The 22,285-nt window shown below is 42.5% G+C and overlaps 1 long non-coding RNA gene across 1 annotated transcript; it reads left to right on the top strand.

Moving 5' to 3' along the window:
- The first annotated feature begins 398 nt into the window (after positions 1 to 398).
- Positions 399 to 20,986, top strand: LOC129711970 (uncharacterized). Its single transcript, XR_008725974.1, has 3 exons — positions 399 to 2,890; positions 4,310 to 4,421; positions 19,519 to 20,986. It is a non-coding gene; the product is annotated as an uncharacterized LOC129711970 (long non-coding RNA).
- The last annotated feature ends 1,299 nt before the right edge of the window (positions 20,987 to 22,285 follow it).

Here is a 22,285-nt window from a genome sequence, read left to right as displayed (position 1 = left end):
AGGTGAGGATGGGGGGATGACGTGGCAAGGGGGGTGGTGAGGGAGCAGGTGAGGGTGGGGCAGGGGAGCAGGTGAAGGTGGGGGGGAAATGGGTGGGGGGAGGGGGGGAGAAAACGTTGCAACCATTATCATAATGATCATTTATCAAAATGATCCCCAAGAACACGTTTCCCCCGGACTTTATCATGCAAGTAAGAATTTCATTGTTCTGTAGCTGGTACATATGATGTTGACGTATGAAATGTCATACAGATGTTGGTCATACAGATGTTAAATTATCGTGAAGTTACTGGTGTAAAGATTGGGAATTCCTTTCAATCGGACAATGCATCCTAAATGTACTTTGTAGAAAGAAATGTATAGTGAAATGCCTTTGACTAGAAGCCAATCAGGAAGCCGCCTGCGTGGCATGTCACCAAGCCATGTGGGTGAAGGAGGTGGTGCATCCTCTTAGATCGGTCCCCACACAGAACGCCCCATCCCGAGAACTCTCTGACACCACGACCTTGCTGGGCTGGTGGTGAGAAGAGCCCTCCCCGTCACATCCTTCTACACAGCAGATGTCTCAATGCTCACCACATGCTGCCCTCAAGATCAATGTGTGCAGGAGAGGCCAAGAAAGAAGAGCAGCAGTTGGCAATGTGACCCCTATAGTGAGGCCCTGGTCTGGTCTAGTCTGGGACTCATAGGGTAGTGGAGGGAATTAATTGTGACTAAATCAAACCTCATTCAAAATGTTAAAAATTCTCAGGTGTGATGAATATTCATCCTGGTGCGATTGAAGAGGAAATGATCAGAATATTGATGTAACAACGTGTATCCTTTTTCCCAGAGCACAGCACATCGAACCTCAATAATCATTAGCACTCCACTGCATGTTTTAGTGATCAAAAAATATAAATCTATAATAATGCTGCTTAGCACTATGTTTCAGTGATTGCAAAATACAAATCAATGTAAAATGCTGCTGATCACTATTACGATTCTCAATGAAATAAAAATTCCCGGTAAGTAAAAAACATACTATCCGGATACATCACAGTTCAGTCTGGGAAGAATCAAATTGCAGAGACTTGTGGATGTAGCCCAGTTCATCACACAGACCAGGCTCCCCACATCAACTCCATGTACACTTTTCACTGCCTTGGGAAAGAAGCCAACATAATCAAGACTCTTTACCACCCCAGGTATTCCCTCTCTCATCAGGCAGAGGATACAAAAACATGAAAGAATGTTCCACCAGATTCAGGAACTGTTTTTTTCCTGGTGTTTTCAAAGTACTGAAAGCTGCTGCCATAAGCTAAGATGTAGTCCCAATCTTCCAACCTACCTCATTGCGGGCCTTGCACTTTTTCTCCATGACTGTAATGCTGCAATGCTGTAACAATATATTCTGCATTTTCCTCTGTTGTACTTGTGTATGGTGTGATTGTACTCGTGTATGGTATGTTTTTACTGGAGAGGAAGAAAAAAAAGCTTTTCTCTGAATCCCAGTACACAAGGCAATAATAAAGGCAAAGCCAATGGAAGGTAATTGCAGGGGATCAGTTCTGTGTTATTCACCAGTCATCAGTGAGCCACTGCTGTGTCATGGCCATTCTAAGAAATAATTTTGAGTTCTAGAGAAATTGATGGCCATAATTAGCAGCAATAATATTTCAAATTGCCTCACAGCTCTCAGAGATGAGTTAAGTTAAGTATAATTTAAAAGCAGGGATTTCTCACCACTCATTTGTAGAGCAGAATGGTGGACCTCACCCTCACCTTGAGTCTGATGTACATCAGCCTCTCGCCTGAACCCATTCCAGTTGTGTTTATAGAACAGAGAGCATGACTTCATTGTTCTTTGGCATCTAAGTCTGGTCCGTTTTGGTGGCAGAGTAGAGATTCTATACTCGCTAACTGGCTTAAGCTATTAAAGAGCAAAGCACTAAGTGTTGGAGGAACTCAGCAGGCCAAGCAGCATCTGTGGAGGTAATGGACAAAAGACTTTTCAGCACCGGGCCTCTACTCACTGGAGGCTAGAAGGGGCCTCATTGAAACTTACAGAATAATGAAAGGCATAGATAGAGTGGATATGGAAAGGATGTTTCCACTGGTGGGAGAGTCTAGGACCAGAGGTAATAACCTCAGAATTAAAGGGCACTCGTTTAGAAAGGAAGTAAAGAGGAACTTCTTTAGTCAGAGGGTAGTTAATCTGTGGAACTCATTGCCACAGAGGGCTGCGGAGGCCAAGTCAGTAGATATTTTTAATGCAGAAATAGACAAATTCTTGATTAGAACGAGTGTCAAGGGTTAGGGGAGAAAGCAGGAAAATTGGAATTGGAGGCAGAGATCAGCCATGATTGAATGGCGGAGTAGACTCGATGGGCCGAATGCCCTAATTCTATAACTTGTGAAATTCTATTATGCTGTTACTACTTCCTCGGGGATCTCTGACCACCAGATTTTGTGTCTGGCATTTTGTATGAATCTTATTTATATTTAAACTGACCATCTCTAACTTTATCTGCCAAATTTGTAGGGTATGCAGAATACAAATATCCTAACTCTACTTATGTGTTGAATAACAAATGTATTGAAGAGGATGTGGTGAAGCTTGTAGAGAGAAGGCTACGCTCTCTGCCAGAAATTACTGCGCGGTTTGTTTCCTGCAACCATGTGTGCTGAAAGCCTGCCATATAGCAACTGCAAAATGTGGAAAAAGTATTCAGCAAAATCAACTCACATTTGATCCAAGTGTACTATTTTTGATACAGTCATTATAATTAGAAACTCTGAATAGAGGCACTTTAGTATTTTTATGATTTGTTTTCAGATATGTGTATCCATCTTTTTATCCAGAATCGGCATGCAGATTATTTGACAACCTTTCCACGAGTACAAGGAGGTGAGTTTAAAATACTACAGATTGTTTTGTTTCTGGAAGGAAGCGCATTCATTGTGATCAGGTCGCAGATCTTTCACTTGCACCATGCAGCCACTGGGAGGTGTCTTATCCCTGCATATAACTAGATGTCATCAGTACTCCCAGATCTCCGGAACAGGTTAGGGCTGCACAAGGTGAAATGTTTTCGGAGGGGTTGAGGCGAGTGCAGAGGGTGAGGGTAGTGGAGAGGGCAAGGCATTAACGTCACGTTGACTGTTAGAAATGAAAAAGCAGAGGGAAGGCAAAAGACCAGACGGGTGTGTCCAAGAGGAGAAGTGCTGGAGACCTTGAGGTGAGGATTCCTTTCCCAAGAAATAGGTACAAAAATCAAGATGGAGGATACAGAAGATGGGTCTCAAACTGACCTGTTGACTGTATGTTGCCATTGGCAGAAGAGATAGTTGGGCAGGTACAATAACAACATTTAACCAACACTTGGACAGGTTCATCGATAAGAAAGGTTTAGAGTGATCTTGGCCGGTCATGGGTAGAGGGGACTAGTTTAGATGGGGCACATTGGTCAGCGTCGATAGGTTGGGCTGAAGGGCCTAATTCAGTGCTCAATGACTCTGTGCCCTCCACAGATGCCGCCTGACCAGCTGAGTTTTGCCTTTGTAAAACTGGCAGGAGGAAGTTAAGTACAGGGAAGGGATGGGGGAGGCAGTGGAGATGGTTGCATGGTGCACTTTCTATTCATTAGAAACTTGGTATGAAGTGCATTGACATGAGACATGCTGCTCATTCATTTACCACATCAGATGCCTGAGCATCTCTGATGAGAGTAGCGATCTCCCTTCGCATCTCGTTCAATTCAGTTTATTGTCACATGTACCGAGGTACAGTGCAAAGCTTTTGTAGCGTGCTAACCTGCCAGTGGAAGGACAACACATGATTACAATCGAGCCATTCACAGTGTACAGATATCATGTCTTCAGTTGTATTCTTAGATTTCAAGGGCAGTCCCACCTCCTGCATGCAATCATTGAAGGGCATATGCTTGCCTGGGATTGCTGCAATACAACTCTGTCTGTTTCCCAACGAGCGACCTGCGGCTGGGCTTAGTTTCTGGATTTGCTCAGTGCTGGGGCCATGTCAGAAAGCATTTTTGCCAGGCAGGTGACAGCTTCCCTTCAAATGAAACTCTGCGCCAAATTCAGCTGCAGTATCAGAGCTGTGATGAAGTAACACAAATACCAACGCCTGCACCTGCTTCTTGACTCTTTCAGGGACAAGTAGAATTTCTGCTAAAGTAGACAAATCTACTTTAGTTTGTTACTTTCAGCAACAGGATGTCCTGGCCTGATGGTTTTATGGCGATTATATGTTAGAGAATGAGTGCGATTAATTTGGAGGTAATAACCATTTCTCCCTTTTTTGAAGAAACAGACACTGCTCTTCAGGGGATGACAAATGACCAGACTGGTTTAAGGCCAAGAAAATGAAGTCAACCTTTATCCATAGTAAGCCACGCTGTGACATTTGATATCTGCAGGTAAATTGTTAATTTATAAAACTGATATACCTACCTCTTCTTTTGCTGTCAACGTTCATGTGATCCGGAAAACTATGGTTGCTCTGGGAGGACAGAAGCGAAACAGAACATTCACCATCACTCTGCTCAGCACTGCAAGCAGCTCAATTCATGATTTTCTTTAGATAATTTAAATATTTAAATGTAATCATGTTAAATCATCATCGGTGGTCATTCAAAACGAGTATGACTGTCCCCTCATGGAGGACCCCTGTGCGTAACTTTGTTTAACGTGGGGAGACTGGAGCACAGACAGCCGCCACACGGGCCTTGACAGATCTGGGTCAGAATCCACTGGCTTGGATTCCAAGACAACCAGGGACCCTTTTTTGCTGCAGTCTTCATCCGCCTTCCCAGCTGTTGTAACCCTCCACTAAAGTCAGCCATCATCCTCTGCTTATTCCACCGTTGAGGTCTTGGTTGGATTGCTCTTTGTCAGAGACCTTCCCCTCGACCTTACCACCATGGGTGGCCCTACCAGGAGCATAGCACCTGATGGCATCGCTCTCAGGATCTCAGGACCACACACGCTTCTCCACCATGACAAGGTGACAATCCATGGAGAATAATTTAGATATATTAAATATCTAAATTGCATTCTATAATAAAGTGATATGCTGAATTGAGGGATTGTGAGCCGATATAGCAATAGTCAGACAACAAAGAACTAGACCTTCAGCACAATTAATCCATGCCGATGAAGGTGCCCCATTTATTCTAATAAGATTTGCTCATGTTTGGCCCATATTCCCCTCAAACTTTCCTTTCCATGTACCTGTCCAAGTCTCTTTTAAATGTTGTTAATGCACCTGTCTCAACTACTTCCTCCGGCAGCTGGTTCGGTATTCCATACATTCTCTGTGTGGAAAATTTTGCCCCTCAGGTCCTGATCAAATCATTCCCTTCCAACCATACACTTAAGCCCTCAAGTTCTTGATTCCCCTACCCTGGGAAAAAGACTCTGTGTACTCACCCTATCTATTCCCCTCATGATCTTCTACAGCTCTATAAGATATGAATAATTTACTGGATGTCTGTGCCGTATCATGTACACATAAAATGCTACTTTCTTTATAAATGAAGAACCAAGTGATATTTTAATTTTACCTTACTTCTCAGTTGATTTAAAAAATTTAACCATTGATTTAAGAGAGAGTTAGATAAAGCTCTAGGGGCTAGTGGAGTCAAGGGATATGGGAGAAGGCAGGCACGGGTTATTGATAGGGTACGATCAGCCATGATCACAATGAATTGCGGTGCTGGCTCGAAGGGCCGAATGGCCTCCTCCTGCACATATTTTCTATGTTTCTATGTTTCTATATTTCTATTGAGGTTAAACAGCAAAAATAATTAATAATATGATTAACTCTAAAAGGACAACAGTTACTGGGAAGATGTTCCAAACCCAAGGTTTTACAATAAAGATAATACAGTATGAATAAGCAATCTGAATTAATGTGCCAAACATTATACATGGCTCAGTTGTATGTGCTCTAATTCCACACGTGAGATCTCCTTGTAATTTAAAGTCATGCCCTGATTTCAATCTGGCCTTAATAGTCAGGTTTCCATAATGTAATAGGTTAATTAACTTCAGACTGTGTAACTCTTGCTGGCATCATGGGATGATGGTCAGACCTCTGTGCTCAGGTATTTGTCCTCAGGGTGGTGCATGTGTGGGAGGGAGTCTGTGGTTATGCTCGCAGTGGAGGCTGCACGAGGAAGATTGAAGATGATTGTTGTATACTCACCTGATGCTATCACTAAGACAGGACATAGTCCAATATCACACTTCTGATTTGTACCTTGTACATGGTGGAGAGGCTTTGGGGGGTCAGAATGTGAATCACTCCTCTTTATACATAGCCACTGAATGTCGAGAGTGGAGGAGGTTCATGTGCCCACGTTTAACCTGATGCCTGAGATTTCTGGTGGTCTCGAATCAATGCTGAGGCCTCCCAGGGAGTATTCCTCCCACCTGTGTACCACTGTGTCTCCAGTTCTGGTGCAGAGGAGCTGTACATAACCCACAGTAGATGGAATGGAGGAATTGAGTGCATTGTTCATAGCTGTGATCCTATGGAGTATGTGCGACTATGGAGCAAGTCTGCTGTGTGACTAATTCTCGGAATTTAAATATTTGCCCTCAGATAATGGATAGATGGAAGAGAATTGACAGAATATGTGCAAAGTTACATTTCTGTCTATTTAACTTACCAAGAAGTATTGTAACTTCGGAAGTTGTGATTTTAGGGCTGCCAGAATGAGGTTGAACAGGACTGTGATAGGAACACATTTGATATGCTGCATGCCATTTTAGCCTCTGATCACTCAGAAGGATATATTTGCCTTGAAGTCAGTGAAGTGTCGTTTCACTGAATTGATTCCTGGGATGAAAGAGTTGGCCTGTGATCTGAGATTGAGAAAGATTGTTATACACCATTCGGGTATCGAGGAAAGGTGATCTTACTGCAACAAGCAAGATTCAGAAAGAGATTCATGCAGTGAATGCAGAAGGGCTTTTTAGCTGTAGAGTCTAGAATAGTGGAGATAATTTCAGAATCATCTATTCAGGTCATCTAGTTTAGACACCAACCAGATATTGGCTGGAGGACTTTGCAAGACCCCTTTGCCACATCCTAATTTGGTACCTAGTTCAATGTCAGGTGGACTGTTCAGATTTATTCTTCCTGCTGGAAGAAAGAGATGGCTTGCCAGGGTATTTCAAGGGTCTGTAAGAATCAACTCACATTGTCGGTCTGGAGTCCCATTAGGCCAGACAAACTAATGATGACAGATTTCATTCACTGAAGGACATTCATGAACCAGAGAGGAGTTTATGAAAATCCATTTTTTTGGGTCTTCATTATGATTGAGTAGCTTTTACAGTGAGAATGTGTGTAAAACATTAGGAAATGTTCGCATGCACCTCCAACAATCAATTATACAGCACATAATGTTGAACTGTATAGACAGCTATGAGACCTGTCACAGAAATGCCTTTAAGGCCAATAAAGGTCAACTATTGGAAGGAAATGGTTGACAGCAAGTCTCATGAGTATTGTTTGTGCTCAGAGGAAAACTTTAAGCTGCAAAAAGCTTGTTTAGTGTACACAACGTTCCTGATATATTTAGTTCTTAATAACAAATCCATTTTTATAACTTCCTCTGCAAAGTAAAAGCAGCGGATGTTTCCACTTATCTGATGACAGATGTTACCAGCTGTGGGAGGGGGTGTATCACCACAGGATCAGTTATGGTCCCCTGAGGTGGCTTCTTCCTAGTCTCATTCCCACCACCATTAAAGACTGCGTCAGGACTGTTTAGAGATTTATAGGGCTATGGGGGAAATGGGACCAGCCCAATATGCCAACTTGGTCGGCATGGACAAGGTGGGCTGAAGGGCCTCTCTCTCTATGACTCTACGGCTAGGCTAGAGAAAGCAATTAATATCCCAGACCCTATATTCCCATTCTCTCACTTCTCTATCATCTGAAATATACTGTTGCCCTTCTCAGAGTAAAACTACATGTACAATTAATCACAATCTTCATGCCGGCTACTGTCCTCTATTGTGTCACCACTGAATCACTGCCAGCTCTTCAAACATTCTTTTGTCCATACTAAAAGGGACAGCATGACACTGCTGGCCTTTAGGAGTGTAACTTCATGAAGTGCAGTAGACTACAAACTGCTTTCCGAAAAGGTATGAGAACTTATTCAGTTGTATTGTAATTGCCAAGTTAAAAAATAATGAGGATCCAATTGTCAGACCACCCACATTAATTAAACAGAGTGAGATTGCTCCCAGCCTCTTTGACCTATCAATGTTTTCCTCATGGGTATCTCGGGACCAGCATCTAATTTGGGCGAATCGTCTCACTGACCAGTAAACAACAGCTTCAGGGAGTCATTCTCACACAATCATAGATGACAGAAAGCAGTCCAGACTCTTCCATTACAATCCGTGGGTAGTTCACAGGTAGCAGGGGATAGCCTCAGAAATCCTCAACGTTGATTCCAGACCCCATGAATCTCCTGGCTTCAGATCAAACACAAACAAGAAAACAGCCTGCAAATCATCACACTGAGGGCCACTGCTGTGCGGAATCTCTGACTCCACTGCTTCAGACTGTAGTCTGCATCAAGTTGGGGATCAATCAAGTCTATGATAAACCTGCTTGTCTTTGACCCTACCCAGCATCTACCTGACAATATGAAAAGTAATCCAGGAATGATTCATGAAGATATTTTGGTTGGCATGGATGAGATGGGCTGAAAAGCCTGTTTCAATGCTGCTGATGTCAAAGGCAGTCACTCTCACCTCCCTGGAATGGAGCTCTCTGGATCCACGGTGAGGTATGAGGTCAAGTGGTCTCAGTCAAACCCAAACCAAGCATCGTGAGCAGTTGGAAAGTGCTACCTGATTGCAGTTAATAATATGTTCCATGAATCTGTGATGAATGAAAATCTCCCGATGAGGTGGTCTTCAGATAGATTGGATTTGTTTAATCAGCCTCATATGTTGTACTCCAGTGCTGAGATATTGCTCAATCAAGGCCACAGTCTCCCATACAGGACCTCAAGCTTAAATAGTTTCAACACACAGGAAGAAGTATGGTGGGGACCAGTGATAGAGCAAATACTTTTTGCCAAATGTCAGAGATTGACTGATTGCCCAGGAAAAGGGTTTTCTTCCCTCCTGAAAGATGTTTTTTTTAAAGAGTGCATCAAACTTGGAAAGGATAACGGTTGGACAGGTCATAGTATCTCACTGCTTTTCTGCAAGGCTGCAATAATGAGGATTGACTATGTATCTAGTCCAAGTCCACATAGGGATAAATATAGTTAACTTTGTCATGATGTGACAGACCAAGGTATGAACTCACATAAGGTCACAGTCCTATTTATGCTTCTTCTTCTTCTTCTTTCGTGTGGCATGCACAGCTTAAAGTTGGGGACAACTTGTTCTATTTGATCTTCTGTTTGTGCACGTCTAGTTGACCACGTGAAGGTTGCAATCTTCCAACCCCCTATTTATGCTGATACCACAACACGTATCCTCGGTGTGAATCTCACTGCCCAATTTGTGGGCAACCAGTCGCTGAATCACACAAACCAATCTCCCTTCCATTGACTCCATTTACACCTCACTCTGTCTCAACAAGGCCACCAGCATAGTCAAGGATGAGTCTCACCCTGGCCACTCCATCTTCTCCCCTCCCCCAATGGGCAAAAGGTATAAAAGTATGAAAATGCACACCTCCAAATTCAGGGACAGTTTCTTCCCAGCTGTTGTCAGACAACAAAACCATCCTCCCAACATCCAGAGAGCAGTTCTGAACTACTATCTATCTCATTGGACTATCTTTGATCGGACTTTACTGGACTTTATCTTGTACTAAATGTTATCCGTATTATTCCCTTTTGTCATGTATCTGTACATTGTGGATGACTGGTTAGCAAGCATCAAAAGCTTTTCACTGTCCCTCAGTACATGTGACAATAAGCTAAACTCAAGCCTAACATCGAACTGAATTATTCACCTCCAGTGCTAGAGTAAAACAATTAGGTTGTAATTAAATTCTGTTACAAGTAAAGCCCTGAACCACTCATGTGTTGCATCATCTGGGCATTTGTACCATATCAAAGATACAGGGTGTTGTAGAACATGTGCCCCTGACACGATGCCTGAGTTACCTAGCCTCTGCTGCGGGTGTGGACTCTGCAGTGCATTTGGACTCCGCTGAGAACAGAAGTCTGAGCTAGTCAGTGCTGGCCGTGCTGTGACATTTATCAGGTTGCAATGTTTGTCTTGGCATTTATATTTTAATACAAAATACAATCTCGAGCAGCACTGCCATATATCAATTTGCTTGGTATATACAATGCTCTTAATTGAAATGACCTTTTACTCTTTCACTGACTTTTCCCAAAAATGAGGCAAGCACAATACTGGCATTTTGATTATTGTATCTTCCTTTTGAAACTGGCAATGCATACCTCCTTAATCTCCATCTGGGTCTGTCTTGAGCTACACAGTAGGGAGTCCCAGCAATGACTTGAATGGTTACTTCAGGTCACAGACTCATACGGTCATACAGCATGAAAACAGGCCCCAGGCCCAACTCGTAGATACCTACCAAGCTGCCCCATCTAAGCTATTCACATTTACCTGCATTTGGCCTACAGTATATCCCTCTAAACCATTTCTATCCATATACCTGTCCAAATGTGTTTTAAATCTTTTATTGGACCTACCTTAACTACTTGCACTGGCTGCTGGTTATATATACCTACCACCCTCATGGGAGAAAACATTGCCTCTCAGGTTCCTATTAAATCTTTCCCTTCTCACCTTAAACCTGTGCCCTCTGGTTCTTGAAGCTTAAACTCTGGATTCACTCTATCTATGACCCTCATGATTGTATACACATCTATTTCACCCCTCAGCCTCCTGTGCTTTTCAGAATAAAGTCTTAAACTGCCCAATCTATCTGATCTCAGTAGAGGTGCCATAGTTCTGAATTAGAAATAAGAGAAAAATAATTACCTGAAGATCTTCCATCTTATTGGCATCCATGAAATCCTACTGTCGCTGGGACAGGAAGTGCAGTTACCTGGGTGAAGTGCTGGAGGACAGTGGTGCACCAATGATCTTATTTCTCACCAAACCTTCATGAAAGCAAAGAACTACCATTTACATCCACTTGTTAGGACATTCCAAAATGCTTTATAACCAATGAACAACTTTTAAAGTCACAGCTGTAATACTAAAGATGTGGCAGTCAATTTGTGTACAAGGTCCGGATTATTTGTTTTAATAATCTGATGGGAAGGATACTGGGAAGAACATCTCTGCTCAGTTTGAAAGAATGACACAAGTAACAATGGCCCGCCTCCTCATGTTAAAGGAGGTGCTCCAATCAATGGGATGGGGTTTGAACCCACACTCTGTGGCCGAGTGGAAAGAGGGGTAATAATGTCTGACACAAGTGTGGTGGAGAAACATCGTGAGGTAAGAGAGTGGGACAAACATTTGCAGAAATAAAGTTGAGACTGAGAAAGCAAAAAAATACAAATGAGCTGGAAGTGACCTTTTAGTCTATCTTTATAAAATGATTCCCTGTTCAAGGAGGCAAATTAGAAATTATCTGTTCATGCCGTGGAGATATAATTCTTATGATAAATATGATAAATATTTCATAGAAGGGACCATAAGACTATTTACCCCTGAAGGAAGAGTGCAGATGGATTTACTCCTCTTGTAAAATGTATTTAGTTACATTAATTTGGTTGTGTTAATTAACAACAAAAATATCTGTTCAGTATAATATCAAATATAAATGGGTCAGATGTAGCAAATGCAGATACCTGTATGAATTCTGAACTGAAACCATCTATTGCAGGACAAATACTTCCATTTCCCACTTTACCTTACTATGTGGAGGCTGATACGCTCACAGCATTTAAGAAGTGTCTAGAAAAGTGTTTAAATTGCCAAGGCAAGAGTCTAGAGTGTTTTATTGTCATATTGTCCCAGACAGAACAATGAAATTCTTGCTTGCAGTAGCACAATTGAATATGTAAACATAGTAAACATAAAGGTCATTGACCTAATGAGGGTAAATGGGATTAGTATTGATCAGTATTGATCAGGCAGCATGGTGGGCCTGTTTCCGTGGCTCTCGTCTTTTTTGAATGAGGTAAAATTAACGACAGTTCTATGCTGACCTGCATTTGCACACTTGTGACGCTTGTTGCAATGCTGCCAGTAAGTTATGTTTCAACTGAGCTTCTTATGTACAAAAATAAATATTTTACAGTGGTTGGAAAATAAGGCAGTTATTACAAAGAGAAAATAGGAAGTTTGCAAAGGTTGAGGGCAATTTTGTTGAGAATAGTTTTCGTAAAGGGTGCCAGAGGAACCAGAGCAGGTAAAGACTCAAAAATGAAATGGCCAAGAATGTAAACTGCAAACTTTGTACGTCCTCACCACACAACCACATCCTACCCTCACCACAGCAAATAAAGCTGGCAGTATCTGTCCTCCCCTTGTTTGTAATCAAGAAATAAACACTCATGTGAATATGGACATTGTTATTTGTTATGTGGCAGCAATATTTCGAGGTGGAGTCTAATGTTGATCGTTGCTTTATGCTTGTGGTTCTTGTCCATTCTGCAATTGATTGTAATGTGAAAAGCTATGTAACCCTGAACAGCTTTGAAGAGACATTATATAGAATATATTTTCTCGGGCTTGCATTCTCAGCAAAGGAGTGTTGTAGCGAACATTCCTTGATGTCAACAATTATTTTTAGGTTAGAGAACATTAGCAATTAAGAATATGTTATTAAAAAACTTTGAGAAATAATGCTTCTAGCTTTGTTCTTTATTTATCCAAGACTTTGGAACTCCTTGCTCTCGTTTTCCCTCTTTTTCTATTTCTAGGTGTTAAACACCTAATCCATCTCCTGTTTCTCTTCCCATCAGCCGAAGACACAACTTTCCTTACTTCAACAAGCATTCCAATGGCTTCACAATGAAGAGAAGAGAAAATATCTGATTAAGAGGAGTAAGATATTAGAGAAGGGACAAGTCAAGGCAGAGAGAACATTAGTGGGATTGCAGAATCAGTGGGGGGGGGGGGGGGGGGGGGGGGGGGGGTGGGGGGGGGCATATCAATGAGAAATGAATAAAAGGCAGAAACGATCAGGATGGCACAGAAACCAAAGGGTTGGTCAGAAAGGTGACAAGCTGATGTGAAGGTTTTGTTCCTCAAGGTTGTAGGCTATTACTGTACTCAACAACAGAATTCAGTACCAGCTGTTTCAGCTGAATTGCTCCCCTGGATATGAAACTATTTATAGGCCCGATAAATAACAAACTATTGGATCAATTTGATTATTTATTAATATTTTTTACTTTGGCTCGGGTGAGGGAAAGAGCTGAATATCTGAAAGAGCTTTTAATGTCAGCGTGAGATGGCTCAGTAAGAAAGTCCGGCTTTTCTAACAATGTGAATAAAGTCAAGCTTGTACAAAGCATCACATAAAGCTTCTAACTCCCACCTTACTGACTACAAGCTGAACGCCTTACCTTGTACAATAGCTCACCCTCCAGCTGAGCTTGAGAGCTTTATTTCAAGAATCTCACAGCTGTGTACGCAAGATTTTAAAGAGTTGACGGAGCCTTGCTGTTGTTTAGTTAAATGTCATTGTAGGATTTGAGTTCTATCAAACATACTCCTAACATTGTGAAAGTTATGGTCTTGACATAACACTTTCAGAGCACTTTTAGAATACCTGCAATTTGAAAGGGCCCTGTAACTTTCTATGATATTTCAGCACTACTTTAGTTGTAAGCACAAGTGTGCAGTATTCATGGTCTACTCAGTGCTGCATGGTGGCATTTTGGATGAACCTCCACAGCAGACTTTCCAGGAAGTATCAAATCTTGACAATTCTCACCTAAACTAAGAATACCATGCAAATTACTAGATGAGGAAGAAAACATCTTAGTCAAGAAGCCTGCGACAATTCAAAATCAAAATCTCTGTTGTACATAATGGTCCTTAAAATAGGATCTTTCTTGTAATGAGAATGCCTTCCATCAGTAAAAGAATACATTGCTTTTTGTGAGTGTTGACCATTTTGGTTCAGAAATCAAGATTTCCGCTCTGAAATGGTGCAGGTGGCAGACTTTGCTTTATCATTGTGCAATGATGGAACAAAGTAGAGAACAAGAGTCTCTATCCAATTCTATTTCCAATCCTCCAATAGTGGGAATGGGAGAGAGAACATTGAATGAGAAAGAATAAATCACAAGGAGTCTGGATACCATTCACAGTGACTTTCCATCTTGCTTGTGTTCACTGAGGAGGCTACATGGCAGAATTGTCCTTTTTGCCCTGGAATATGTTCCCTTTTAAGATCCAGCACCTTTTTAAATAAATAATTTTGGATCATTTAGCAAAATGGATTTTCTTTCTCCTACCTTCTCACATAGTAATAATTCTTCCTTCAAACATGAATGGATCTGAAGAACTCTCCCTGTTCTCTGGTACTGTAACTATCTTGGAAAACGAAGGCAAGAAATCCTCTCTACTCTCAACTGCATGGATTCCAATCCCAGCAGTTGTTACTATACCTATCTCATTCATCACAATGGAAACTCCACTTCAAGGGAAGGTTCATTGATCAGGCTCCTGTTGTTACTGAGAGACAAAACCGTGAACATGAAGAATATGTGATAACTCACAAGTTAAGCATAGGCCACCTGTCACAAATATCAAGCATTGGATTCACCCAACAAAGATGGCGATTTCAGGTTGAGCATGCACAGTGGCAACCTTGACTGCGATTCTGTAAAGAAGCGGGTACTTCTGATGGTTTACAGGTCTTACTCTGCGTGCCGGACAGAATGAACAATGGCAGCATGAAAGACACGCGCCCACGTGCTTGACTGAAACATCAAAGTTGTGGGCCAGATTCACTGGAGGTCTTCTGTTACACTGTTTTAACAATCTGGTTCTGGTTCAATGGAACCAGACATTGAATAATTGTTCCTGCTGGTAATAATGTTGTCAGTGAAGAACGATAAGATGATGCAAGGTGGGGGATAGAGAGAGCTCAGTGTGATTAATTATTGTGCAGAAACAGCCAATGAGTGGTGATGCACTGATACATGACAGCCTGTAGCATGGAGAAATTAATGCATGCTAATCCTTTCCACAGATAAATTAATGCATAAGTTGCCCACAGCAATAATGAACTAACCTAAAGTTGCATTTAGCTAATGATCACCAAATGACAGGGGATATTTTGCAGCCGTCAACATGCCCATGCAGGTGCCCGGGCACACAGAACTGATTAATACACCATCAGGGGCAGGGAAAAGCATCAACAAGACTGACTGATGAATGGGTGTGTTCATCCATGATTCTGCTCTGGGTGTTTGTCAGGGTGGGGGCAGGGGGGGGGGATATTGATTTTTATGACCTGACTCAACAAGCAGCTCAGCTGCCCGGCTGTGGAAGGTCAGTTTGAAAGGTGCTCATCTCATCACTTAACAGGCAGTTTGTGGGCACCAACAGAATCATCCATCAGAATCTGACCCTCACTCCCAGCTCTGCTAACAAGGGATTTTAAAAATGAGAGTAATCAATACATTATTAAAGAGGAAGAATGCAGATTAGCAAAAATTAATGAGCTCCATTTTCCCCTTCCCAGAGTTTGCTGACAAATTATCTGTTAAATGTAAAACTGCCTGAGGCAGAAGCCAGTCCGAGACATACACAGACACAGATATGTATTATTTATAGAGACCTTGACGAGCACTGGGGAAAAAAAATCACATGTAAGCTTTATGTTAAGATACTCAGTTGAATCTTTCTGTTTAATCACAAGCATAACATTGACATTCCTCCTGCACCAGTGGAGTTTTTTTTTGCTGAATTTTTAACTTGCTTGTCAAGTCTGTGTGCTGAGAGGCAGAGGTCTGTGGCAATTATTTAAATCGGGCTGTAATGAAAGATGTAATGCCACGTAATGAGATTTACTTGAAAGGATAAGTCGAGGGTAGTGTTTCTGTTCCCAGTTACAGGATGTATGACAAGGTCAGCATCTTCACTGTATTGACAGATTCCTACCAAAGCAATTAGATAGCTCAGCTTGGTCGGACGGCTAAATATGCCAATTCTTTGTTTAATAGTAATTCCACTTCTGACATTTGGTCACTGTGTCCTGAAGATTCTGTCCCTATTCCAGTTCCAGTCTCACTCCAAAGATACCCATTTATTTTGATGCATTGGGTGCTTGCTGCAAGATAGGGCCTTGGTTATTCTGCAGATAGCCACTACTGCAAACAGAACATTGGGTAATGAGCTCATTAACATCTTCAACATTAAATATTAGGTTAAACTTTCATTTGACTCCTCTTCTGCAACATTTTCACAGCCCTGAATCATTTCTTCACTACAAACCACATCCAATTGGGGTTATTGTCTCAGGAGAATGGTCTCCAGAATCTCTAGGATGTCATGTGTTGTTTAAAACAGGGGAGTGGGCACAGTTGCCATGGTAACAGAGTTAAAAGGCACTTAATGTTCATTGAACCAGGCATAAGGATGCACCAAACCTGTTGCTGCTACAACACTTTCTCCTGCACGGTATAAATAAAAGATTAAACTAAAACTCCCAGTGCTGTGTTCCAAATACTGATACTGTTAACTGTGTGAGGAGCCTGGTGCAGCAGGATTCCTTCCTGGTGACCAATCACACCAATGCTCCTCTACTGCTCAGGAAGTCCCTTGGGATTGAGGACCATGTGGTTCGCTCTGGGTTTGTAGGTTCTGAGGTGACTGGTGAATCTAAAGTGGGGAGTGCTGATTTGTCCATGGAGGGGGCAGTCAGTATCCAAGGGGGTTGTTTGTGAAGTGGAGAGCTCTCTCTGCCCCATTAATAGAGCATCCAAGTGCTCCCAATGCCCTTTGGATTCTCAACACTACTCCAGATGTTTTGAGTCTACCTTCAGTATCTTGGGCCAGAGTTTGCCAAGAATTGATCTTCAACGAAAGTTTAGCAAATCCGTGACTTTTATCCTCTGTCTGCCGAGTACTTTCTCCTGATAAAAGTCAGAGTGGAGCATTTGCTTTGGCAGTCCAGTGTCAATGTGGTCTGCTGGCAAGGGAAATTGTCTCACTACTGGGAATGTTGCACCAGCTATGGATGCTGACATTTCAGGCTATCCCAAGCCCACTGCAGTAATGCCCCTGTCCCACTTAGGAAACCTGAACGGAAACCTCTGGAGACTTTACGCCCCACCCAAGGTTTCCGTGCGGTTCCCGGAGGTTCCTGGAGGTTTTTTTCAGTCTCCCTACCTGCTTGCACTATCTGCAACCTCCGGCAACCACCTGCAACCTCCGGGAACCTCACGGAAACCTTGGGTGGGGCGCAAAGTCTCCAGAGGTTTTCGTTCAGGTTTCCTAAGTGGGACAGGGGCATAAGGAATCTCAGCCTCTCTAATCTGTTGACAGTTTGGGTCAATGAGTGACACACTTTCTCTTTCCTCAGCTACCTCTGCAAGAAACTTTAAACTGGACCCATCGGACCTTTTTGAACCTTACTCCACAGCTGGTGCTCATGAGCGGTCACAGGGTGGTTCACTTCTCATTCCTTCCCTCCTGCCAACACTTGTTCTGCACTTCATTGTTCCAGCATTCAGTGACTGGATGACAGACAGCACACTCACGTTTAACGCACCATTTCATCTCGTGTAGAATTCAGCATTAACTCTGATGGCAGCTACTTCTCACACTTCATTTGCGGAGCAGATACTCATTCTCAGTTTCAACATCCCAGCATGTTAGGTGTTTAATTTATCCTCGACTGAACTATCATTCAAGAATATTTTGCAGTGCATTTTTTTAGGCCCTTGCTTATTGCTGTAATTCTCTCATCTGTGCTGACTGCTAAATCCTTCAGTTAAATGTTATAGTGGATGCCTGTTTTTTAGAGGTTGCACTCTGCTACGTTGATCACTGGAATCAGATTCAGGCACTGTCTTCACACGTTAAGGTCAGAAAAATCACTTACAGTGCAATTCTCTATTTATTAATACAATGTAATTGTTTTTGTACACTGCTCTCGTTTCATTAGATGACACACATACCATTATTCCTGCTCCATGCCCCCTCCCTCCTCTCTTATCATCTCATCCTGTGACATGGAGACACAAGGAACTGCAGAAGTTGTAATCTTGCATAGAACACAAAGTGCTGGAGTAACTCAGTGGGTCAGGCACCATCTCCGGAGGAAATGGATAGGCGACGTTTTGGGTCGAGACCCTTTTTTAGATTGAGTCTGAGGAAGGGTCCCGACATGAAACGTCACCTATCCATGTCCTCCAGAGATGATGTCAGATCCACTGAGTTATTCTGGCACTTTGTGTTCATTCTATGACATGGATGGCAGCTTCAGGCACCAGTAGTAAAATGTGAACACTGAAATAAAACATTGCTCTGTTTAGACTGTAAACCTTTCTGAATAAAACATATCAAGAAAAGCCCAGCAGCCTGAAGTGACAGACCAACAGCTGACCTGTAAATGCTGCATGAGCTCTCAGAACAGCAGCAGAGAAGGAGAATCTGCCTGGCATCTCAAACACCACAACATTGGACAACTTAATAGCCTGGCGAGTCATCGGCATTCCAGATAAAAATATGGCTCAAAGAAAAGCTCCAGTCTTTACATAATTCAGGAGCACTTCTAATGCCACTGCAGAAAAAGGACATCAGTTTTGGTGGGTGAGACATTTCTCACTCCTTCATGACAGAGTGCTACCTGCCAATGATATTCTCCACACGACTGATTACTAGGTCATGGTTCCAAGATGCAGTGTGTAAATCAGAATACGGTGGGAGGTAAATGTGGAATGACCAGCAGGTGCTGAGGTGATGGAGTCGGTTTCTGAAACTGGAATTGGTGACTCAGGGATGCATATGAGAATAATTAGATGATGATTATCCAGTTGAGGGAAACTATAGAGGTGAGGCAGTGAAACCAGAATAGTTGCAGACTGTGTACAGCACAATTTTAGAAATGTGTATAGTATTTAAATGAACAACAGAAAGGATCTCCCACTCTTGGTCAGGCTGCCTCATGAAAAATAAAAGAGATTTACCAGCTGACCTTTGCAGCAGCAGCCACTAAATTCAACGTTCACAACAACTTGAACCAGATTTATATATGTCTTCTTCACAAAAGAAATCAGCCATAAAACCTTTCTGTTAAGATACATAACCAAAACGTGCAGGACATTGTATCATTTCCAATATATTGCACCATGCTGTAGCATACTTGGGATGGGTCCAAACGCTGCAGCAGGGATCAGCAATAACAGTTGAATGTGCTTGCTCTACAGTCTTGCTTCAAGAGGACAGGGTTACTAACCGGAGAATCAAAGTAATTGTTATTGATAAAAATAGAAGGCAACGTTTTTAAACCTTGTTTGGCTATAATTACAGATCTGATAAATGTTTTATCTGTATCTTTTCCAGCTGACTGCTGTCTACCTTTCTTCGTTACATCTCAAAGGGAATGTGAGTACGTAATCAGGAGGCCCAACTCTCATCAATCTTCCGATGCTCAGAATGGCAGGCTCTATTTCTCACTGACTGGGCCATAAGGTTAACGCCCTTGGAGACCACTGGAATATAAAAACAACAGATTAGAAAAAGGTCATTTTACATCGGGGGGCATCCAGTTCTTGGCCAGGCTGATGGGAAAGTGTCATTCCTTGTATAAAGGCGGAGCGTGAATTGCGCTTGGGAAATTAACAATGGTTGTTTAGAATCAAGGGTGGCTTTCACCAGCAGCAGCTCGTACACAGAAAAACACTCGATGGATCATAAACATCATGGAATTCCAAATACTCAGTCAGACATTGCACGTAATGACATTTCAATGGCACCCGACATTTTAACTATAACAGAATTAAAACACGATGCCTCTTATCAATGTTGCTACATTCACTTTGATGGCAAGACCTGGTTAACACAACCCTTGAGAGTCAGGTAGCTTTAATGAACAATATTCCACTCTAGGCTGGCATAACATAATTTGGTTCAGAGGCCAACCAGTTGGCAGGGAGTTCCAGAGGATTGAGAACCTGGCTGGGGCATCCATGGCGCATGTCATTCTCATCAAATTCCTTATCGTTCTCAAGCTCCGTCTGGCCTGGTAAGAGTAACTCGGATTGAACCCAAGTACTGCAGTAACCCAGCGGGTTTATGGCAGCATCTTTGGATGGCAACATCTTTGGACTTCAGGGGCTGGACAGGCTAGATGCAGGAAGATTGTTCCCGATGTTGGGGAAGTCCAGAACACGGGGTCACAGTTTAAGGATAAGGGGGAAATCTTTTAGGACCGAGATGAGAAAAACATTTTTCACACAGAGAGTGGTGAATCTGTGGAATTCTCTGCCACAGAAGGTAGTTGTGGCCAGCTCATTGGCTATATTTAAGAGGGTGTTAGATGTGGCCCTTGTGGCTAAAGGGATCAGGGGTTATGGAGAGAAAGCAGGTACAGGATACTGAGTTGGATGATCAGCCATGATCATATTGAATGGCGGTGCAGGCTCGAAGGGCTGAATGGCTTACCCCTGCACCTATTTTCTATGTTTCTATGTTTCCATGTTTGGAGGACATGGATAGGTGACCTTTCAGGTTGGGAACCTTCTTCAGAATCAGAATTGTGAAGTCTCACCTATCCATGTCCTCCAGGGATGCTGAATGACTCGCTGAGTTTCTCCAGCATTTTGTGTTCTACTCGAGCTTCCAGAATCTGCAGTTCTTTGTGTCTCCAAGAGTAACCTCGATTTAGTTTCTCAGCACCTTGATGCTTTGGATGCCATATTCACCAAGTAAATCTTCATGCTCTATGTGGAAGGGCCTGAAGAATGCATTAACGTCCAAAGCCCAGCAAACATTGAGTGATGTTAATTGATGAGGTTCCTGCCTGGTGTGGCTGCCTGATTGTCTGCACTGAGCCCATTTCTCATGGGGTGAAGGGAGTTAACAGTACCTACTAGATACTTCTGATCACTGTGTTTTGGACGTTTATGGGTCACCTGTCGTTTCTTACCCCATCAAAATTACATAGTAAAAACTGCTGTTGTTGGTGGTCCAACTGGAAGTTCTTTGTCACCCCTGCTGATTAATTTGCAATGATGGCCAATCTCTCAGCCTCTCCCTCAATGTCTGCAAGATGCAGGAGCTGCTCATTGACTCTGGGAAGTAAGGTGGTGTACACATCCCCAGTGCCAGAGTGGAAATGGTTCAAGTTCCCAGGCGTAAATGTCAAAAAAAAAATTGTCCTGGCTTAAAGACAATGAAGCTGTGGCCAAGACAGCACACCAACAGCTCTGAGGAAGGTTGGCATGTCTCCACTCTTACCAACTTCTAAAGATATACTGTAGAAAGTATCTTACCAGGATGCAACACAGTTTTGATCAGCAACAGTTCTGACCAAGACGGCAAGAAATTGGAGAACTGTTTATGTAACCAAGTCCATAACATAGCTATGACTCCCGCACCCTATTGCATCCACATCCCCGCCCCACCACCACCACCACAACCTACACTCATCTACACTTGAAGCAGCCACAGGAAAGCAGCTAAAATAATCTGCTGTTCCTTGTATAGTCAAATTTGCATACAGCACCAAAGTGGGTGGTATTGGGACAAACGCAGGCAGGTGGGATTAATGTAGATGGGGCATCTTGGTCTGCAAGTTGGAGGCAAGTTGGGCCAAAGGGCCTGTTTTTGTGCTGTATGACATAGACTAAAATAATGAAGGACCATTTATACCCAAATCATTCCCTATTCTCCCCTCTCCTGTCTGCCGGCATTGACTCAATGGGCCAAATGGCTATCCTTTTGTCTTAAGACAACAGGCAATATCACAAATTTCAACTGGCAGATAACATCCGAGTAAAACTAGATTTTTAACATAATAACAGAATTAAGGAAACTAAAATTATTTTCAATATTAAACAAAATGCCACATTTCCATCTGCAGTGCATCCATTATTAAGTGCAATCTACCCCTCACGACAATCTACAGAAGCAGAATTTACTGATAGTTTGAGAAATTATTCTCATTTCAAGGGAACCCTCAATAGTGGGGCAGGCGAGCAGCAAAGGAAAGAGGAGAACAGCACCTCATATTCCGTTTGGGGATCTACACCCTCAGGGCATGAACATCGAATTCTCCCAATTCTGTTAGTCCTTGCTGTCTCCTCCCCTTCCTCAGCTCCCCTGCTGT

This window comes from Leucoraja erinacea, chromosome 31, assembly GCF_028641065.1.
Source record: "Leucoraja erinacea ecotype New England chromosome 31, Leri_hhj_1, whole genome shotgun sequence".
NCBI classification, from domain to species: Eukaryota; Metazoa; Chordata; class Chondrichthyes; order Rajiformes; family Rajidae; genus Leucoraja; species Leucoraja erinaceus.
Note: the sequence above shows the minus strand (reverse complement) of the source record. Positions and strands in the feature narration are given on the sequence as shown.